This window comes from Pan paniscus, chromosome 12 (assembly GCF_029289425.2).
Source record: "Pan paniscus chromosome 12, NHGRI_mPanPan1-v2.0_pri, whole genome shotgun sequence".
NCBI classification, from domain to species: domain Eukaryota; kingdom Metazoa; phylum Chordata; class Mammalia; order Primates; family Hominidae; genus Pan; species Pan paniscus.
In genome coordinates this window covers 24,395,455-24,415,994 of record NC_073261.2, presented here as the reverse complement: position 1 = coordinate 24,415,994, position 20,540 = coordinate 24,395,455, and the positions used below count along the sequence as shown (strand labels likewise).

The following is a 20,540-nucleotide window of genomic DNA, read 5'->3' as shown; positions in this document are numbered from 1 at the left end:
AAACGAAAGCAAAAAAGCTTCTTCTTGTGTGTGGAACAAGATAAGAAGGAGCCTTAAATGTTGTTTACAGAGGAAGCTGAACAGTTATGGTCTTCAAAATTCTTCAAACCTAAGTCACATTTAACAGGGTATTGCCATTCGTTTTGCAATGTGGATGGGTTCTAAGACATCTCTTTTTTTGTTAGCATGGGCAGTTGTCTTATTTGATATTCAACCCCACCATGATCTTATCTGTATCGTGATATTGAATCAACTTGGGACTTTTTTAGGGTTTCTTTCTGTTTCTTTTTCTGGTGGCTTCTTTGTGCCTACATTGACTGTTCGCCATAGCTCCAATCAGAAATGCAATAAAACTTCAGCTGATGGAAAATTCTTGGAGAGAATGTTCAAAAAGCATCTTAAATAATTTTAAACAGTGTGTACTTTAGTGTTTCTTAAAGTTTGGTCCAAAATGTATTAAAAATAAGCTCAAACACTGATCTCATATGCAATTCAAAAATTAATATGGAAATTTTCATTTTTTTAATCAAAGGCTCTCTTAAAAGGTAATTAAAATTTTCTCAAATCATCTATCAAATGTTATGTTTTCAATTATGGTAGGGGAGGGATTGTGACTCCAGTCAAATGCAACACATCTTGTGTAACTAAAGTCAATATTATAGAACCAAATTCATTGTGCAAGCCTGTGAAATGTAGAACGAATTTAAGTTTTACGTTTTACACAATTGCAATTAATTTTTTAACATTTTTTCTAAAGTCTGTATGACCCAGAGTCTGTATACATAAGCTACATTTAGTTTTATGTCTTTAACTGGAAAAAAAAAATGCCATCCTCAAAAGTAGAGCCACATGACCAACTGTTAACTTAAAAAATAAAGATAGCAAATTTAATTTAAAAAAGGAAAACAGTAGCCTTATGATAAAGATACCCTTGTGTAATTGGAAACCTTGGAAACCAGGAAGTCTCTGTGGCCCTTGACCCCAGCTGAGTCCAGCACAGTATTGAAGAGTCACCGGAGCGGGAACAGGTGGTAGTCTGCAGGTGGCAGGGGGCACACAGGTCCTGCACACTGATCTTGGGGCTTCTTAACTCTGAGTTTAGACCGTTAATTCACTACTGCAATTGTGTGAGTGTCTCCCTTGGCCAAAACCTTGGCCTTCCCAAGTGAGCAGAGCATGGGAGGTTCTGAAGACAGATGCAAAGGATGCTGGAGGCAGGAGCAGCAGGCAGAAACAATTAGCACCTCATGTTATTAGGGCCAGTTTCTGTAGTCACACACTTTACAGAGGCCTGTCTCCAAAGCCCTGGAAGTGTGTGTCTGTGTTTGGGTAGGGGAGGTGTAGAAAGAGGAGAGACAGATCAGGCAACAGAGACAGAGAGGTAGTAAGGAAAGACACTGAGATCATAAAAGAGAGAGCGGAAACAGAAAAAAGGTAAGCTTTTACTCTCTGCATTTTCATTCATTTGCTTAGACTTGGTCTCCTCTCTGAGACAAGAACCCCATATCATTCTCTTTGTCAGCATCCACATGAACATTAACCGGTGTTCTTAAGAAGCATAGAAGATTTGTCAAAAAAATAAAAATAAAAAAAAGCAGCCCTCAACAGAGCACAATACTCACAGAGTTTAAACATATACTTTTTGATGATGATTATTATATACGAAAAATATTTTGGAAAAATAATCAGATGCAGAGCAGGTTTTTGTTCCTATAATTGTCATATGGTTGAAAACTCAATGAGTTTTAAATATGAAACCTTCCTGGCAACTCTAATCACTATCAACAACCTACCCACAAAGGTGCATTATTATGAATACATGCTGTGAAATGTATCCACAACAGTCAGGCCTGAATACGACAGTCTGTTGTTCACCAGTTCCATAATCAATATTAAATGCTGTATGATCAAATCGACTGCAATACTCAGTGCTACAGAGAGGACTAAATTGAAAGAAATGACTGGGCTGTAATCCAGGGCTGCAGTAGCCATAGAAGATAATAATCAAAAAGTAACTTGAGAAGATAGGGTAATATATTTTCCCACTGAGAAATCAAGCTGTAATTAGATTGTACAGTGAATTAAGGAATTCACAGAATCTTTTGTGCAACAATAAAATAAAATCAATTTTAAATATTGCTTATCAGAGGCCCATCTTTAAGCTTATGCATTTAGGGAAAAAGCCTAGGCTTGGAGAAAATGAATAATAGTTCTCCTAGACCCAGCAACTCTGGACGTTGAATTCTAAAAAGAAGTTACCCCCTTGCTAAGAAGCATAACCACATATTTCTTTTTCTTGCTTAATTTTGTGCAAAACTCTCACTGCCTGTCTCTTTTGCTGTCTCTATATCCCTTGCACTTTCTCTCTCTCACACACACACACACCACACACACACACACACATACACACTATCATCTGAGAAAGAAACTGCAGTACAGGTATTCTGCCAATTAGAGTATTTCACTATTCCTCTTGTTTAGACTTAAATGTACTTAAATCTGTCCACATATTATTGAAAGAACCTAAAAAGCAGGTAATGTTTAATGTTTAAACCTGCAGGGCATTTCCCTACAAATATGGAAGGATTTAGGCTTGAGAGGCTGCTATCATCTTACTGAATAAGTAAGTGATATCTTGAGTTCATTTTAAAAAGAGATATGTAACTTCATTGTTTGTGAGAAGTCTATTTTAAGAGCTAAATTGATACTCGACTCTGCCCATCAAATCTTTAGAATGTGAAATACCTATTTTTCCGAAGTAAGAATATATGTTGAAATCAATAATTACAAAATTGAGTAGACATTCTCATTATTGTTAGATTAGCATGGATGTATTATAGAGAGGATAAACATTAAAAGGGAGACTACAGTAGGAATTTTTTTCTTAAAAACAAAAATAATTAAATCTTATTCCTTTCTTCAATAAGCAACTATCTAAACCATTAATTGCACAAAACTCTTCTGTGTAGGTATTAAGGCAGTCTTTATGCTTTTGAATGGGAAGTAAAGAAGAGTACTAAAGCATCCTAAGATACCATTAGATCTTTATATTACAGAGACACAATCTTGCTCTTTTTTAGTAAAGGCTTAGTTTTTAAAAGACAAAATAATAATAATCAAGTTTGTTTAAAAAAATCACTCTGAAGGATTTCTAATTTATTTAGCACTTACAAATGGATTAAAAGGGAAACTAAGTCCTTTATTTACGATTGTTAAAAGAATGTAATAGATTCTCTGGCAAATGTCTTGAAATTCTTATCCTTAATTTATTGACGAATCTTGATTCAGCTTGATTGTGTTCTTATAAGCTTGGAATGAATTTAATTTTTATTGGGAAACATTGTTGCAAGGTCTCTAAAACACATGCCAGCGTATCCCCTAATATGAAAGGACACTGGTCCTTTCTACTATTAACCTCAGGATAAAGCTGGAAGTGCAAATTTTTCACTGAAACACAGTAACAATGTAAAAACAACCAGGAAATTTCACTTAAATCTGAGCAAACACTTATGACCGAAAGTACTGGAAGCCCCTCTCACCGCCATTTCCAGAACGGAATCATCATGTAGTCAGGGTCTTCATTCTCTTCACAACAGATTTTCCAGAACATAGAAGAATGCCTGGACTTAGCAAATGCTCATTAACTACTTGATGCATAAAATATAAGGGGTATTTCTACCCATACAAGTAGATTTCTCTGATTCAGTAATGTGACATTAGTAAAATGAGGCTAACATGTTATATTTTTATCTCCTTCCCCGGTAGATTCACTAGACAGGGTGGCTTAAGTCATTTCTTCAAGGAGATACCAACTTAGGAACAACTCAACAATACCTAATCCCCCGACATGGGGGAAATAATTGGCTATAGAAACCAATGATGGCTAGCGTGTTCTTCTTGCTGAAGACATATTATCCTGAAAATGTGCACACTTTGATTTTAAAATGGGAGAATCTGGAGCTTCATTTCAAACCATAGTGCTTTCTACCTTACAAGTAAGTCACAAAAATAACCAGTGTTTGAAGTAAGGTAAATAGAAGCACATTGCGTTTCTTATACTCATGGAACCATGGAAATGCATAGAGGAATTTTTTATACCACACGTAGGGTGGTGGCCAGTTGACACCAACTTCTTAAAGCAATGGCAGTTTTAAATAAGGGCAAACAAAAAAATGTCAATCCTACCCCTGAGATTTGGCATGGGTGGGTCACTTGTATACTCAAACTATATGTTTCAGAAATATAATTTTCCAATACGGTAGGGAAGTATTTGAGTTCAGAAATCTACATGAGATGCTTCTACCTATCTTTATCATATACAAGAATAAAATTGAGTACACAGATATCTCTACAAGTGTTTTGGCCTTTTTCATTTGCAGCAGATTTGTGATTTTGTAGCTATGACAAAGAGAATATAAATAAAATTTTCTTTAACATTTTTACACAGGTCTTATATATCATAAGATCTAGTTGAGTTACTTAGAAAAATAAAAATTGAATAATGCAAAATAGAAAACACTTTAAAAGTTAGTTGTAAATTTTTTAAGAAGCAGACAAGAATGCTGCTTCATAGAAACTTTACCTTTGTATTGAGGGTGTTATTCATGATAGACACGGCTTTTATAGACACTATCTTTTGCATTTAAGTACAAGAAGATGTAGAGTAACCAGAATGATTAAGGTCACTTTAACACCAAAAAACCCATTTATTTGAGATCTCAAATTTGGCTTGTTTGAGTGGTTTTTTTTTATTGCTAATCAAATTTGCTATTTTTTTAAAAATTGCAAACTGTCAAATAAATTTTAATTAACCTTTCACAACATATAGTTGTGAGGCATAGAAATCTTATAGTGTCATTTCCTATCTCAGAAGTAATATAAGAAAATTATGAAATGGAGATTTTCAAGTCAAATTTTTCATACATTTCCAAAGATCATTTATAAAATGTAGATCTGCATGGAATAATGCTCAGTTTCCACTTGGATATAAATGGTTCTGGTTCAGTAAAAGTTAATTTGAAAGTTTAAAAGGGGATATGTTTCAAAGTGCTTGCAAAAGAAAACTGGGAAAAAAGTAAATGTTAAGTTATTCAATAAATTAGTAAAAAGTATCACTATGGAAACCTTTCAGCAGCCAGCAGAGAGAACTGTGTCCTGCACAGTTCCCTTCTGGGCACTCAGCTGTGTGCTGTAAGTTTCAGGTGTGGGGTCTGGTAGTCTCAGGGCCTTTAGCTTTGACTTGATTAACCCATCATTTCTTGTCTCTTTTGCAATACTACCAATCAATGTGTGAAGTCCCCAGCTCCTCTTTCGATGACATTGAAAAGCCATTTATATAGATCACAAAGCTATGCCAGTTCTAAAATAGGTTTCAGCACTTTAGGCCCAATTCAATAGTGTCTCTATTATTATATTTGGTGGTTAAAGGTTACCAAGGAGGCATTGTTTTTTAACTGGTTCAATGACTTTGATACTATTATTCATTACTTGAAAACACATGTTTTTGTTATAGATATGTGTTTTGGAAAAATGACGGCAATTTCATGGTGTTGTGATTTACAGAGTATAATTTCAGCATGAACTTGTATAGTCCCTTAGCTTGGTCAACCATAGCATTTATTTTCTGGTGATTTAAATTATTTGTTTATGGAGAAAATATTTACTGACTTAAACTTTTTTTAATTATACTTTAAGTTCTGGGATATATGTGCAGAAAGTGCAGGTTTGTTACATAGGTATACATGTGCCATGGTGGTTTTCTGCACCCATCAACCCACCATCTACATTAGGTATTTCTCCTAATGCTATCCTTCCCCTAGGCCTCCACCCACCCAACAGGCCCTGATGTGTGATATTCCTCTCCCTGTGTCCACATGTTCTCATTGCTCAACTCCCACTTATGAGTGAGAATATGCCATGTTCGGTTTTCTCTTCCTGTGTTAGTTTGCTGAGAATGATGGTTTCCAGCTTCATACCTGTCCCTGCAAAGAACATGAACTCATCCTTTTTTATGGCTGCATAGTATTCAATGCTGTATATGTACCACATTTTATTTATCCAGTCTATCATTGATGGGCATTTGAGTTGGTTCCAAGTCTTTGCTATTGTGAACAGTGCTGCAATAAACATATGTGTGCCTGTGTCTTTATAGTAGAATGGTTTATAATCCTTTGGGCATATACCCAGTAATGAGATTGCTGGGTCAAATGGTATTTCTGGTTCTAGATCCTTGAGGAATTGCCACACTGTCTTCCACAATGGTTGAACTAATTTACACTCCCACCAACGGTGTAAAAGCATTCCTATTTCTCCACATCCTCTCCAGCATCTGTTGTTTCCTAACTTTTTAATGATCACCATTCTAACTGGCGTGAGATGGTATCTCATTGAGGTTTTGATTTGCATTTCTCTAATGACCAGCGATCATGAGCGTTTTTCATATGTTTTTTGGCCACATAAATGTCTTCTTTTGAGAAGTGTCTGTTCATATCCTTTGCCCACATTTTTTGGGGGTTGTTTTTTTCTTGTAAATTTGTTTAAGTTGCTTGTAGATTCAGGATATTAGCGCTTTGTCAGGTGGATAGATTGCAAACAGTTTCTCCCACTCTGTAGGCTGCCTGTTCACTCTGATGATGGTTTCTTTTGCTCTGCAGAAGCTCTTTAGTTTAATTAGATCCCATTTGTCTATTTTGGCTTTTGTTGCCATTGCTTTTGGTGTTTTAGTCATGAAGTCTTTGCCCATGCCTATGTCCTGAATGTTATTGCCTAGATTTTCTTCTAGAGTTTTTGTGGCTTTAGGTCTTACATTTAAGTCTTTAATTCATCTTGAGTTAATTTTTGTATAAGGTATAAGGAAGGGGTCTAGTTTCAGTTTTCTGCATATGGCTAGACAGTTTTCCCAACATCATTTATTAAATAGGGAATCCTTTCCCCATTGCTTGTTTTTGTAAGGTTTGTCAAAGATCAGATGGTTGTAGATGTGTGGGGTTACTTCTGGGGCCTCTGTTCTGTTCTGTTGGTCTATAAATCTGTTTTGGTACCAGTACCATGCTGTTTTGGTTACTGTAGCCTTATAGTATACTTTGAAATCAGGTAGTGTGATGCCTCCAGCTTTGTTCTTTTCTCTTAGGATTGTCTTGGCTATACAGGCTCTTTTTTGGTTCATATGAAATTTAAAGTAGTTTTTTTCTAATTCTGTGAAGAAAGTCATTGGTAGCTTGATGGGGATAGCACTGAATATATAAATAACTTTGGGCAGTATGGCCATTTGCACAATATTGATTCTTCCTATCCATGAGCATGGAATGTCTTTCTATTTGTTTGTGTCCTCTCTTATTTCCTTGAGCAGTGGTTTGTAGTTCTCTTTGAAGAGGTCCTTCACATCCCTTGTAAGTTGTACTCCGAGGTATTTTATTCTCTTTGTAGCAAATGTGAATGGGAGTTCCCTCATGATTTGGCCCTCTGTTTGTCTGTTAGTAGTGTATAGGAATGCTTGTGATTTTTGTCATTGATTTTTGTATCCTGAGAATTTGCTGAAGTCGCTTATCCACTTAAGGAGATTTGGGGCTCTGACTATGGGGTTTTCTAAATATACAATCATGTCATCTGCCCACAGCCGATATCATACTGAATGGGCAAAAGCTGGGAAGCATTCTCTTTGAAAACCAGCACAAGAAAAGGATGCCCTCTCTCACCATTCCTATTCGACATAGTATTGGAAGTTCTGGCCAGAGCAATCAGGCAAGAGAAAGAAATAATGGGTATTTATATAGGAAGAGAGGAAGTCAAATTTTCTCTGTTCACAGACTTAAACATGTTAAAGCATTCACTCACTCACAATGTGGATATTTATCAGATATAATAGCTTGACACAGGAGAGTGAAAGGAAGGAAAAAGGAAAATGGAGAGCAGAGAAAAAGGAAAAGAGTAAAGAGAAAATAAATGGGCATAATTGATTTTATTGGAAACAAGAATAGTTTGAGGCTGAGAAAAAGGATAAGTCACATTTTCTTTGAAGGACTGACTTATTTGTTTGTACTTACTCCTCATGCCTGTAGACCATTAAGACAATTTACAGTGGAGGCTGTTCTGAACTGCAGACATCCAGCCTTCTGCTTCTTCTTCTTTTTTTTTTTTTTTTTGAGATAGGATTTTGCTCCTGTTGTTCAGGCTGGAGTGCAATAGGATAATCTCTGTTTACTGCAACCTCCGCCTCTGGGCTTCAAGTGATTCTCCTGTCTCAGCCTCCAGAGTAGCTGGGATTACAGGTGTGTGCCACCACGCCCAGCTAACTTTTGTATTTTCAGTAGAGACAAGGGTCTCACATGTTGGACAGGCTGGCCTCAAACTCTTGACCTCAGATGATCCTCCTGCCTCAGCCTCCCAAAGTGCTGGGATTACAGGCGTGAGCTACCGTGTCTGACTGCCTTCTGTTTCTTGAGGTAAGAAGGCCACACAGGGCAGATGTGCCACCCAACTTCCTAGATTCCTTTCTGCCCCCAAGTCAGGATTTGTGCTTCTTATTGTTTTAATCTAAGGGATCCAGTTTTCTGTTTCTATTCTGAAAAATGTACAAAATACATATTATTTATTAAATTTGAATACTTATACTACAGTATCTATAATTTTTATAATTTGAAGATTGCTCAAAATTTTAAATTTACTTTGTGAGCAATTGCCTTCTGATGAAGTAAGGTTAAAGGTTTCTCAGCTTGAAGATGAGCAAAAATGTGGGGTGTCACTGAGTCAATAATGTTCCAGGAGCAGAACTTGACAAAGACCTAGGGCTAAGGACAGGGACAGGGCTGGACTGGACATACAAAGAGACGAATTCAGACGAGCCCATTCTTGTGTTGTTAAAACCAAATGAAGCACAGTAAACCTTTTTTACTTTCTTTTTTTTTTTTTTTTTTTTTTTTGCTTAAAGTCATGCATATCAAATCAGTCTCTTGGTTGATCAGACCAACCCTCCTGTCTCCTTATGCAACTAATGCCCAGGTGCACCATTTCACACAGAATATTTTGTTCTCTAAACATTGAGCTCTGTTGTACATTCTAATAATTTCGTGAAGTATCTTTTCTTTATCAAATATCAAGATTTAAAAAAATCATCTCATCGTTAGCTTATAAAAAACCCTTGCCTTTCTAAAAGAAGCACCAAGACACTCTTTAAAACCTAATAAACGAATGTCCTGATAAAGCAGAATAACAAGTCCATCTTTCTCCAAAGAGCAAGTGCAATTTTGATAAAATAAAATAACTGAACAGCATTATGTTACACAGAAAGCAACTGAGAAAATCTTAGAAATGTATAAGTAGAACTTAAATAGGAAGAGGGGTCACTCTTCCCTTTAATTAAAAAAAAATTAGATTTTGACTATAAGATTTAAAATTATTTCACACTGTTTTTCATTTTTTTAATATAGTGCATTATTTAAACAATGTTATATTTTTGAAATTTGAAATTATTTGTCATCAAAATTGTATTAAAGTATATACACATAGATTCTAAAAAATTGTATTGCCTTAACTCTATTAGGGATCAAAAAAAAAACCCTTATACAAGAAGCAAAGAATTTTTAAAGATAATTAATTTTGAAATTTACTTGTATTATTTTTACATTTTAATAAGATGCCTATTATTATGAGATCAGCAAAGTACCCAGATGGAGCTGTATTTGAACATTGGTGAGCATAGAATACTGTGCATTTTTCCAATGGACTCTGATTGTAGAAACACCTGTGCTATATAAATTTGTGCTGACCCACTGTGAAATTATGTTGTGTTCAACAGGCCTTAAAATTTCTCATTTCTCACCTGTGGGTGAAGTGTTCTACTTGCTATCAGCTTTAGTATCGCATACTTGTACTGACGAAGATAAACCGCATGAAGCTATTTAAAATATTTTGTATTATTCATCTCGCAATATGCATTCTTACTTAAATGTTTCTGTCATTTTAAACTTACTAAATGAATATTTTAAATCTAATACAAAATCATTCCAAAAATCTTAAAGACGACAAATATTTCCATTTTTTTTTTTTAGAACTAGAAATTCTAAGTCTTTATTTGGAAACAGTTAAAGGTAAAATATCAGAGTTCAAAATGCTTCAGTATTTTTTTATTGACATTTCTGTTTAAGAGAGGGGAATATATATGCTGTAAAATTAACAAACCAAGGCTGAGTGAATACAACACAAAGCCTAGATAGATACAAAATAATCCATCATGTTGATACAGTGCCTTCGACACAAAAATACTAACCATGAGAACATTTCTGAGTTTTACGATAATAAACTGAGTTTTTCTGTTTTTATCTTGATATTTAGAGTTGAGTTATTACATCTAGAATTTTTAAGTTGCATAAGAATTTTTGGATTGCATAATGAAATATTGCAGTTTTCATAATTAAAATTTAAGGTGATTTGTTTCCATTTTATTTTAAAAACCTATGTCAATTATATGTATGACAGAATTGTAACAAGAAAATAAGATGCAGGATTTTATCAGATGGACAAATGCACCAAGTATGTGTACCTCAAATCTCTGTTGCATGCTCTCATCTTTAACTTGTAATCACTTCCAGAAGCACATTCAATTGGCTCTGGTTTTCCATGTCAAGTAAAAGATTATCCTGCAGAAATAAATTATTGATATAAAGGAGGTTTCCTGATCAAATTAGTTTAGAAAAGAAATAATAAATGTGTGTAAAGTGATTTTCTGATCTCATTTTATAATTATTTTCTGTAAGTGCAGATTATTTCTGAGTCTTCTGCACCCACAAACAGCAAACCATATGCTGCACTCTGCTAGGTTGTGCAGACCATGTGCAGCTACTTGTTACGACAAGCATAAATCAGTGTGAAACTCATAGACTATAACTTATATCCAATTTATTACTATAGACACATTTATTGGGATAGAATTTTTACAGTCTCATAATATTCTGAGAAGCTCACCATAAACTATTAACGAGAGAGGAACACTATTAATAATGAACATCCCCGAGCAGTTATTTTCAGAAAATTTTTGACCCTGAGAATGAAATTAGTTAAGCTGGGCTTGAGATAATAAACATATACCCTTAATCCGATAAAATACCTGAAAAGAATTGTATTCATCTGATATCATCATCTCAGAAACATCAGTTGCATTAAGAATTTTGTGAAGTATGAACGAAGGCTTTTAAATATTGATACCTTTGTATTACATTATAAAATATTTATTCCCATTCTCATTTTGAATGTGTTGAACAATTCCTGATTTTCTGCCATCATTCTAGGGCAGCTTGGTGTTTTAAAAATCATCTTATAGACAAAAGTGTATTATTCAGATGACTTAATTTAGGTCATTTTGTTTAAATGATTTTTAAAGTATAAACTTTTAATTGCTATTTTTTATTAGTGTTTTTTTAATATTGTCCACATCAGTTAAGTGTATTATCACTGAAGTATCACATGTTATTGCAACCTTAATAAAAGTGACTTAATTAACTTGTCAGGCTTTATCAACTGCTGAGTAAATAGATAAGCCCCATTTCAGTGTTTCTTTTTTTTCTTTTCTTTTTTCTTATGCTGATCCTGACTGCCTAAATTGCACTCAGTTTTACAGACCTTTCACTGATCTATTACCAAAGAATCTGAAGGACAATGCCTTTCTACATGTAATAGGACTATGTCAGTGTGTGTGTGCCCATGTACCTGCTTTCATAAAATATTACGGACTCCCAAGGTTTCTCTTCTGCAATAACATTTAGGTTAAATCATATGAGATTGCCAATATTTGGCTGTTTTGACTTATGATGAATATATGATTTGAAAATTGACATCAGTATGTAGTTCTCAATAAGTTTGTGCATTTATTTTTTCCTTCTTTAAAAACGTGTGTGTGCAAAATATTTATGAATCGACCAATTTTCTAGGAAAAACACCTAAAGTAGAAAATGGAAGTTCCCTCTTGCTCATCCAACTCCAAGTCTTTTCTTTTCTTTTCTTTTCTTTTTTCTTTTTCTTTTTTTTGAGACAGAGTTTCGCTCTGTTGCCCAGGCTGGAGTTCAGTGGTGTGATCTAGGCTCGCTACAGCCTACACCTCTTGGGTTCAAGTGATTCTCCTGCCTCAGCCTGTAGGATTACAGGCACTCACCACGATGCCCAGCTAATTTTTGTATTTTTAGTGGAAACGGTGTTTTGCCATGTTGGCCAGGCTAGTCTTGAACTCCTGACCTCAGGTGATCCGCCTGCCTCAGCCTCCCAAAGTGCTGGGATTACAGGCATCAGCCACCGTGTCTGGCTCCAGGTCCTTTTTTTTGAAGCATATATTTCCCAGGTTCTCTTCCCCTTGAGTTTACACAGGCAGACACACGCATACATACGTTTCACAAAAACAGGATCGTAAGAAGAATGTGTTTGTAAAATTTCATTGTTCAACATTGAAAGAAACTTCCTAAAGTAAGTAAAACTGCCAAATGCAACTAATGATTGGAAAGAAGCAGCAAGAAACTAAGACAGAGACGTGGGACCCAAGAAACCCTGCGCACCTCACAATGACACTGTCACGGAAGGTGAGCGGGAAGCCCATTGATGACTTTTTCAGGCCTTTTGCCACCTCTCCCTGAAGCTTTCTTAAGCCAAGATTGTTTATATGTCTCACGTATTAATTTTTCTATTGCTGCTATAAAAATGACCTCAAACTGAGTGGCTGAGAACAACACAAATTTATCCTCTTCCAGTTCTAGAGGTCAGAAGACCGAAATGGATCTCACTGGGCTAAACTCAAGGTGTAGGTAGAGCTGTGTTACTCCTGGAAGATCTGAAGGCGGGATGCATTTCCTTTTGCTTTTCAACTTTCTCACATTCCTTAGCTCACGGTGCCTTCCTCCACTTCAAAGCCTGCAGTGTACATCTTTATATCTCTCTCTGATTCTCTGCCTCCCTCCTCCATGTATAAGGACCCTTTTTCATTACAATGGGCCCACTCGGATTATCCAGGATAACCTCCTCAAGGTCAGTTTAGTAACAGCCTTAATTCCATCTGCAACTTTAGTTTCCCATTATGTGCAAACTGACACACCCACACGTCTTGGCTTTAGAATGTCGAGCTCTCTGGGGACCGTTATTCTTCCTTCCACTCCTCTCATACAGCACCAGGTCAGGTCATGATGCTCATGAACCCACCTCTTTAAAGCCTTTACCCAAATGCCAGCCTCTCTGTGATGCCCTCCCTGCCAGCCCCCCTAACATGGTAGCAGCCTTATCTCCATCCCATTCCCTGCTTTTTTTTTTTATCATAACACTGATCACCATCTCATACTTTACTCATTTTTCCTCTTCAAGATGGATATTCACCTACCAGAATGTTCATTCTATGGGGGTGAAGATTTTTGTCTTTTGTTTATAGCTATTTCTGGTGCACCTTGAAATGCTCAATATGCATTTATGTAACTAATTTCCTATGGCCCATGCTCTCTTAGGCATCCTCCAGCATGTTAAAGTCCCATATACGTGTATTATAATCTCCATAATCCCTGCATATTAAAAGTTATATCTAACCACTTATGTACTGTAAATTAGGTGCCAAAATTCAACAGTCAACAATTTTAATCAACAAATGCTTACTGAGAACTACTATGTCAGGCACTGTATCTTATCAGAGTTAGCCTTATTTTAAAAAATTGATGTACTGTGGCATATGTACATGCTAAATTTAAGTATTGTTTTGGGACATATTTGTATCACAAGTTTGTGTGCCCATGTGTGCGATTGTGTTTGAGCTCCATCAAGAGTTCATTTCTGCCAGCACATAGGCTGCATGTGCTTTGGAGAAAAAGCTCCTTACTTGTATTGAGTAATAAAGGTCCTAGATTTAAAAATAAATGTTTATTTCTTACTGTGTGGACTGTCCAAACCTTTACAAGACTGCCACGGAGTCAGGGCAAGTACGCAACAGTACCAAAGGGTGTAGAGAGAAAATACTACAATGGCCCTAAACATGAACAGAATTTCCAAAGAGAAGAATGCTCATAGCTGAAAGGAGAATATCAACATTTAAATTCAGCAAAATTATCTAGTATAGCAAAATCACATTTTAATGTGCAAACATAATACCCTCCTCTAATTAGTAACTAAAATGAGATAACATTTGCATTACAACTTTTATGAGAAAACTCTCGGTAATCATATAATCATGGAAAACATTGGTACTATTGGATCATATATGAGCCACTACTTTAAGAAATTGTCAGTACAATCAATCTTTAAGTTTTTACTATTGTGGTTTCTTTAACTATTCCCATGAGATAATTTGTTGATATAAAATTTTGGTCTTCACAGAATCATATATGGGCAATGTTTAAATTCATTCAATCTGTCAAATCCAGGCAAAAATATCTGTAAGATATTCCAACATCAAATCAAATAGCATTTTGTGGCTCTAATAAACTGAAATAAAGAAGGTATTGATGTACAGATATAACCATCCTATAACTAGAATATGCCCAATTGTCCCATGAATGCGTAAGTAGTATTCTCTAATACATAGGTTTGACTGATGCACTGTCAAATTGTTGTGGACTGCAGCTTTTATTTCACTATATTGTTTGTAGAATTCATAGTATTCTTGATAAATAATGCAACTATATTATTTCCATTATATTCTCAACTGTGTCATTTTTCTGTCTTACATTTGGGGTGGAAATGTATTTTGAGGTAGTTTGTACTTGTTGAGTTTAATTGCTGATGAACTCACAGAAAAATAAAGACTTGAGATTAAAGCCCCAGCACAGACAACCTGCAATGAACTGTGTCCACTTTTCCAGATCCCAACTTCCACCAGACAGGAAGAGGCTGCTCCTTGGAGGAATTTCAGTTTAATCAGGGGAAGAGCAGAAAATACATGGAAAACATAATCAATAAAATCGACAACTTAAAATAGGATAAATGCTGTTGGTGAAGAAGATACATTAGAATAAAATGTTACAAGACTGTCTGTGGTTGCTTGGGCTAGGGTAATGAAGCTCCTTTGCCCTTCTGGCAAGAAGAGACATTTGAGCTAAATTTCAGAAATGGATTTTGTCAACCACTTATGTTATTAGAAGGAAGAGGTAACACGGCCGGGCGCGGTGGCTCACGCCTGTAGTCCCAGCACTTTGGTAGGCCGAGGCAGGCGGATCTCGAGGTCAGGGGATGGAAACCATCCTGGCTAACACGGTGAAACCCCGTCTCTACTAAAAATACAAAAAATTAGCTGGGCGTGGTGGCGGGCACCTGTAGTCCCAGCTACTCGGGAGGCTAAGGCAGGAGAATGGCGTGAACCCGGGAGGCGGAGCTTGCAGTGAACCGAGATGGCACCACTGCACTCCAGCCTGGGCGACAGAGCAAGAATCCGCCTCAAAAAAAAAAAAAAAAAATTAAAGAAGGAAGAGGTAACATATTAGAAGTGGATATGTGGGAATCCATCACAACCAATGGAATGTGGTGGGACAACGCAGGAACATGGCCTTCCATGATAGGTGAAAGTGTTTCATTGGATGTTTGAAATTGGATGTGAATTTCATTGGATGTGAATATTGCACATATTCCATTGCTCCCTCTGCAGACTTCCAAATAACTTTGTTCCTCTGTGACCATTAAAGTAGTCACTATTGAGAAAATTATTTGACTCTGTTTCTGCTACTAGAATTGAGCTCCTGCAGAGGAGGAGACAACATAGTCTTAGCACTCTACAATTTACAATGTCTGTGCTCCTCACTCAAAGTCACCATTTAGGAACATTTTCTATTAAATGTTGACACAGGGCTTTTTAATTTTAATTTTAAAATTGTATCGGTTGCAGTATAAATGTAACACATCTGAAAATTATCATTCATAGATAACTGTACACAAATTCTGCCTTCTGCATGTGCTTTCAGTGAATAGAAACTTCTATAGCATTTAAATGGAAGTTTTATGTTTGAGAAGACAACTTAATGAATAAAAATTGGACCAATACATAGAAAGGACCTTGTGGAATACCTGTTGAGCAAATGATTCTTCACCTTCCTGTAATTAAAATGGTTTCATAAGAATGATATTCATCTGTCCCTAGTTTTCTTTTTTTCTCTTCTTGTTTTAAAAATTTTGTTTTATTTTACTTTAAGTTCTGAGATACATGTGCTGAACGTGCAGGTTTGTTACATAGGTATACATGCGCCATGGTGGTTTGCTGCACGTATCAACCTGCCATCCAGGTTTTAAGCCCTGCGTGCATTAGGTATTTGTCCTGATCCTTTCCCTCCCCTTGTCCCCCACCCCACAAGAGGTCCAGGTGTATGATGTTCCCCTCCCTGTGTCCATGCATTCTCATTGTTAAACTCCCACTTACGAGTGAGAACGTGCGGTATTTGGTTTCTGTTCTGTGTCAGTTTGCTGAGAATGATGGCTTCCAGCTTCATCCATGTCGCTGCAAAGGACATCAACTCGTTATTTTTTATGGCTGCATAGTATTCCATGGTGTATATGTGCCACATTTTATTTATCCAGTCTATCATTGAAGGGCATTTGGGTTGGTTCCATGTCTTTGCTATTGTGAACACTGCTGCAATAAACATACGTGTGCATGTCTCCATAGTAGAACGATTTGTAATCCTTTGGGTATACACCCAGTAGTGGGACTGCTGGGTCAAATGGTGTTTCTGGTTCTAGATCCTTGAGGAATCACCACACTGTCTTCCATAATGGTTGAACTAATTCACATTCCCACCAACAGTGTAAAAGCATTCCTATTTCTCCACATCCTCTCCAGCATCTGTTGTTTCCTGACTTTTTAATAATTGTTTTTCCTCTTCTTAAGTCAGAGTCATTAAAGCACAATTGACATACAATAAAATTAATATTTGGGGGTAAAATTGCACATACTTTGATAAATGCATATAACCATGTAATAATGACCGTGGTAAAAAAAAAAAAAAAAAAACCAGGACACCTGAATTCTATCACATCAAAAAGTTACTTCATGCCCTTTTGCAACCAATTCCTTCTCCTCTATAGCCATTTCCCTAGCTGAACTTATTTGTGGCCTTATGGATTTGACTTTTTTCAGAATTTCAAATGCATAAAATAATACAGTGCATATCCTTCTTTGTTTGGATTTATTTATTTATCATAATAGAGTTGAGCTCTATAATTTAAAATATAATAAATTAAAAATAAAAACTTTCTTTTTGAAGATCTGAAGTTACTGGGTTCTGCACTTAGAATCTGTTTTATGTTAAACAGGCTCGACGAAACATGATAGACGACTAAATTAGGAAAAATAATACATGTTAGACAATCCATCTTAAATATCTCTTGCTATGTAGAAATGTAGCATATTTGCCGTGATTTTATGTATGGCAACTCCACAGAAAAGCACACATTTCCTTAGCATTTGATGTTCAAACCCAGAAGCAGTTGGAAAATCTGCCACAGACTTTATTTTTTAGATTTCCCATTTGAGTGCACCACAATGGATAAAGGAGGAGCAAACAGTCTGACATGCTATTTATCCAGCTATAAAATTATCATAATTAGAGAAAGTGAGATATTTTGGTATTTAAAAGAGCTTATTAGTTCTTTGAATAATATTTATAAACAAATATTTGCATTTAAAATATATATAATTATATGAAGCATAATCGAATAAACTAGTTTTAGGGTTGTAAATTAATGGTTATTTATAGTTGCCATGAAATTGATAGGGATTTTAGATATTAAAAAAAGTGTCTGTTTATATATGAGTCATATTTACTCCCATGGGGGCATGAGAGGTATTTAAGGCTTCTCACAGATGTTCCAAGATTGATTTATGTAGTGCAAAGAACTAGCGACATATATATGAACATTATGGAAGGTGAATCAGATTTTTTAAGCCTTAAAAATGAATTCATGCACAACAGCAGCAAAGAGTCTAGGAGATATTCTATATTTGCATATGTCAACCCAGCTGCAAATCTACAGAATTGATGGCTGTCTCTCATTGTTAGATTAGGAATGTTAATAAAGGATGCTGCCCATCCCAAATCAATAAAACTTTGGTATTAAAACAAACCACAAGTTCTGTAGAGGAAGAATTTCAGAATTATATGTAATGGAATCTTCACATCTAATTTTGTTTACGTTAAGGGTTTAGTTTTTAGAGTAGTTTTAGGGTTAAAAGAATTGAGTGGAAAGTACAGAGAATTCCCATATACCTCCCTCTACCACGCACACAGTTCGCCTCTTATTCACATCTTACCTTAGTGCGGTACATTTGTCACAGCTCCTGAGCCAATATTGATACATTATTATTAACTGCAGTACATAGTTTATATTAGGGTTCACTCTATGTGTTATGTCCTACTCTGGGTTTTCACAAATGCATCATGTTATGTGCCTATCATTAATGCCATACAGAATAGTTTCACGGTCCTAAAATTCCCCTGTACTCCACCTATTCATTCTTTCCCCCTTCTGTCTATCCCTCCCTCATACTCCTTGCAACCACTGATCTTTTTATTGTCACTACTTTTTGCCTTTTTCAGAAGGTCATATAGTTGGAATTATACAGACTGGCTTCTTTAGTTTAGCGACGTGCACTTGAGGTTTCCCTGTGTCTTTCTGTGGCTTGATATTCCATCTATTTTTATTACTCAGTGATGTCCCATTGTCTGGATGTACCGCAGTTTATTTACCCATTCACCTATCGAAGGACATAATGGTTGCTTCCTATTTTTGGCATTTCTGAATAATGCTGCTATAAACATTCATGTGTAGGATTGTGTGTGGACATAAATTTTCAATTCATTTGGATAAATATCAAGGGTTGTGATTGCTGGGTGGTAGGGTAAGACTATATTTAGCTTTATAAAAAAACTGCTAAACTCTCTTCCACAATGACTGCAGCACTGTGCATTCCCGTCAGCAATGAATGAGAGCTCCCATTGCTCTACCTTCTTGCCAGCATTTGGTATTGCGCCTGCTTTAGATTTCAGCTTTATAATGGATGTGTAGTGATATCTCATCGTTGTTTTAATTCGCAATTCCCTAATGAGGATTGAGCACCCTTTCATATACTTATTTGCCATCTACATGTCCTTGATGAGATGTCTGTCCAGATCTTTCCCCTACCTCTAAACTGGATTTTTTGTTTTCTTATTGTTGAGCTTTATGAGTTTATTTTATATTTTTCAAATAAGTTCTTTGTCAGATATGTCTTTTGCAAATATGTTCTCCCAGTCTGTGATTCATCTTTTTATTTCGTTTTGAGTAGCTTTTGAAGAGCAACTAAAAAGTCATCAGCAAACCCCCGGTAATCAAAATTATCTTCTATGTATCTTCTAGAAGTTGTATAATTTTGCATTTGATATTTAAGTCTATGATCCATTCTGAATTAATTATTTTGAAAGATATAAAGTTTCTCTCTAGCCTGAATTTTTGGCATTTTTCTTGAAGACAGACTATCAATGCTTTAATTTTTTTCATTGTATTAGCAACTATCCTGGGTCTTTTGCCTTTTCATATACAGTTTACAATCAGTTGGATTATGTTGAATCAATACATCAAATTAAGAAGAACTGACAACTTAACAATATTTGTCCTCTTATCCAAGAATATGGAATATCTCTCCATGTATTTAGATCTTTAATTTCTTTCATCAGTTTTGTATTTTCCTCATAAAAACTTATACATACTTTATTAGATTTATACCTAAGTATTTCCATCTTTTTGGTGCTATTGCAAATGGTATGTCTTAAATTTCAAATTCCAATGGTTCATTGTTGTTATGAAATGAACAGGAAAGCAATTGACTTGTACATATTAGGCTTGTATGCTTGTATCCCGACACATTGTATTTTCCCCATTGATATTTATATTAATTTATTTTATGTTATTTTATTTTTTGGATACAGAGTCTCACTCTGTTGCCCAGGCTGGAGTGCAGTGGCACAATCTTGGCTGTCTACAAACTTCGTTTCCCAGGTTCAAGCAATTCTCCTGCCTCAGCCTCCAGAGTACCTGGGATCACAAGTGTAAACCACCACGCCTGGCTAATTTTTGTATTATTAGTAGAGACGGGATTTCACTATGTTGGCCAGGCTGGTCTCGAACTCCTGACCTCAGTTATTTACATTAATATTATCTGTGAACAAAGAGTTTTATTTCTTCCTTCCCAATCTGCACTTCTGTTATTTTCTTTCCTTGTCTTATTGCATTAGCTAAGACTTCCAGTACAATGTTGAACAAGAGTAGTGAGAACACACTTGGCTTGTTTCCAATCTTAAGAGGAAAGCATCTAATTCTTACTATCAAATCTGATGTTAGCTATAGATTTTTTCTTTCTACTCTTTAGGAAGTTGAGGAAGAACCAGCTCTTGATTTCATTGATTTTTCTATGCTGATTTTCTGTTTTCAATTTTATTGATTACTACTCTAATTTTTATTATTTATTTTCTTCTGCTTATGTTAGATTTAATTGGCTCTTCTTTTTTAATTTTCAAAGGTGGAATCTGGCATTATTGATTTTAGAACTTTCTTCTTTTCTAATATAT

At 35.6% G+C, this 20,540-nt stretch overlaps 1 long non-coding RNA gene across 1 annotated transcript in view; it reads left to right on the top strand.

Moving 5' to 3' along the window:
- Positions 1–680: 680 nt before the first annotated feature.
- Positions 681–20,540, top strand: part of LOC129397121 (uncharacterized) — a 57,261-nt gene continuing 37,401 nt past the window's right edge. Inside the window, exon 1 of the long non-coding RNA XR_008624301.1 lies at positions 681–1,434. This is a non-coding gene — a long non-coding RNA (uncharacterized LOC129397121). The remainder of the gene's footprint in view (positions 1,435–20,540) is intronic.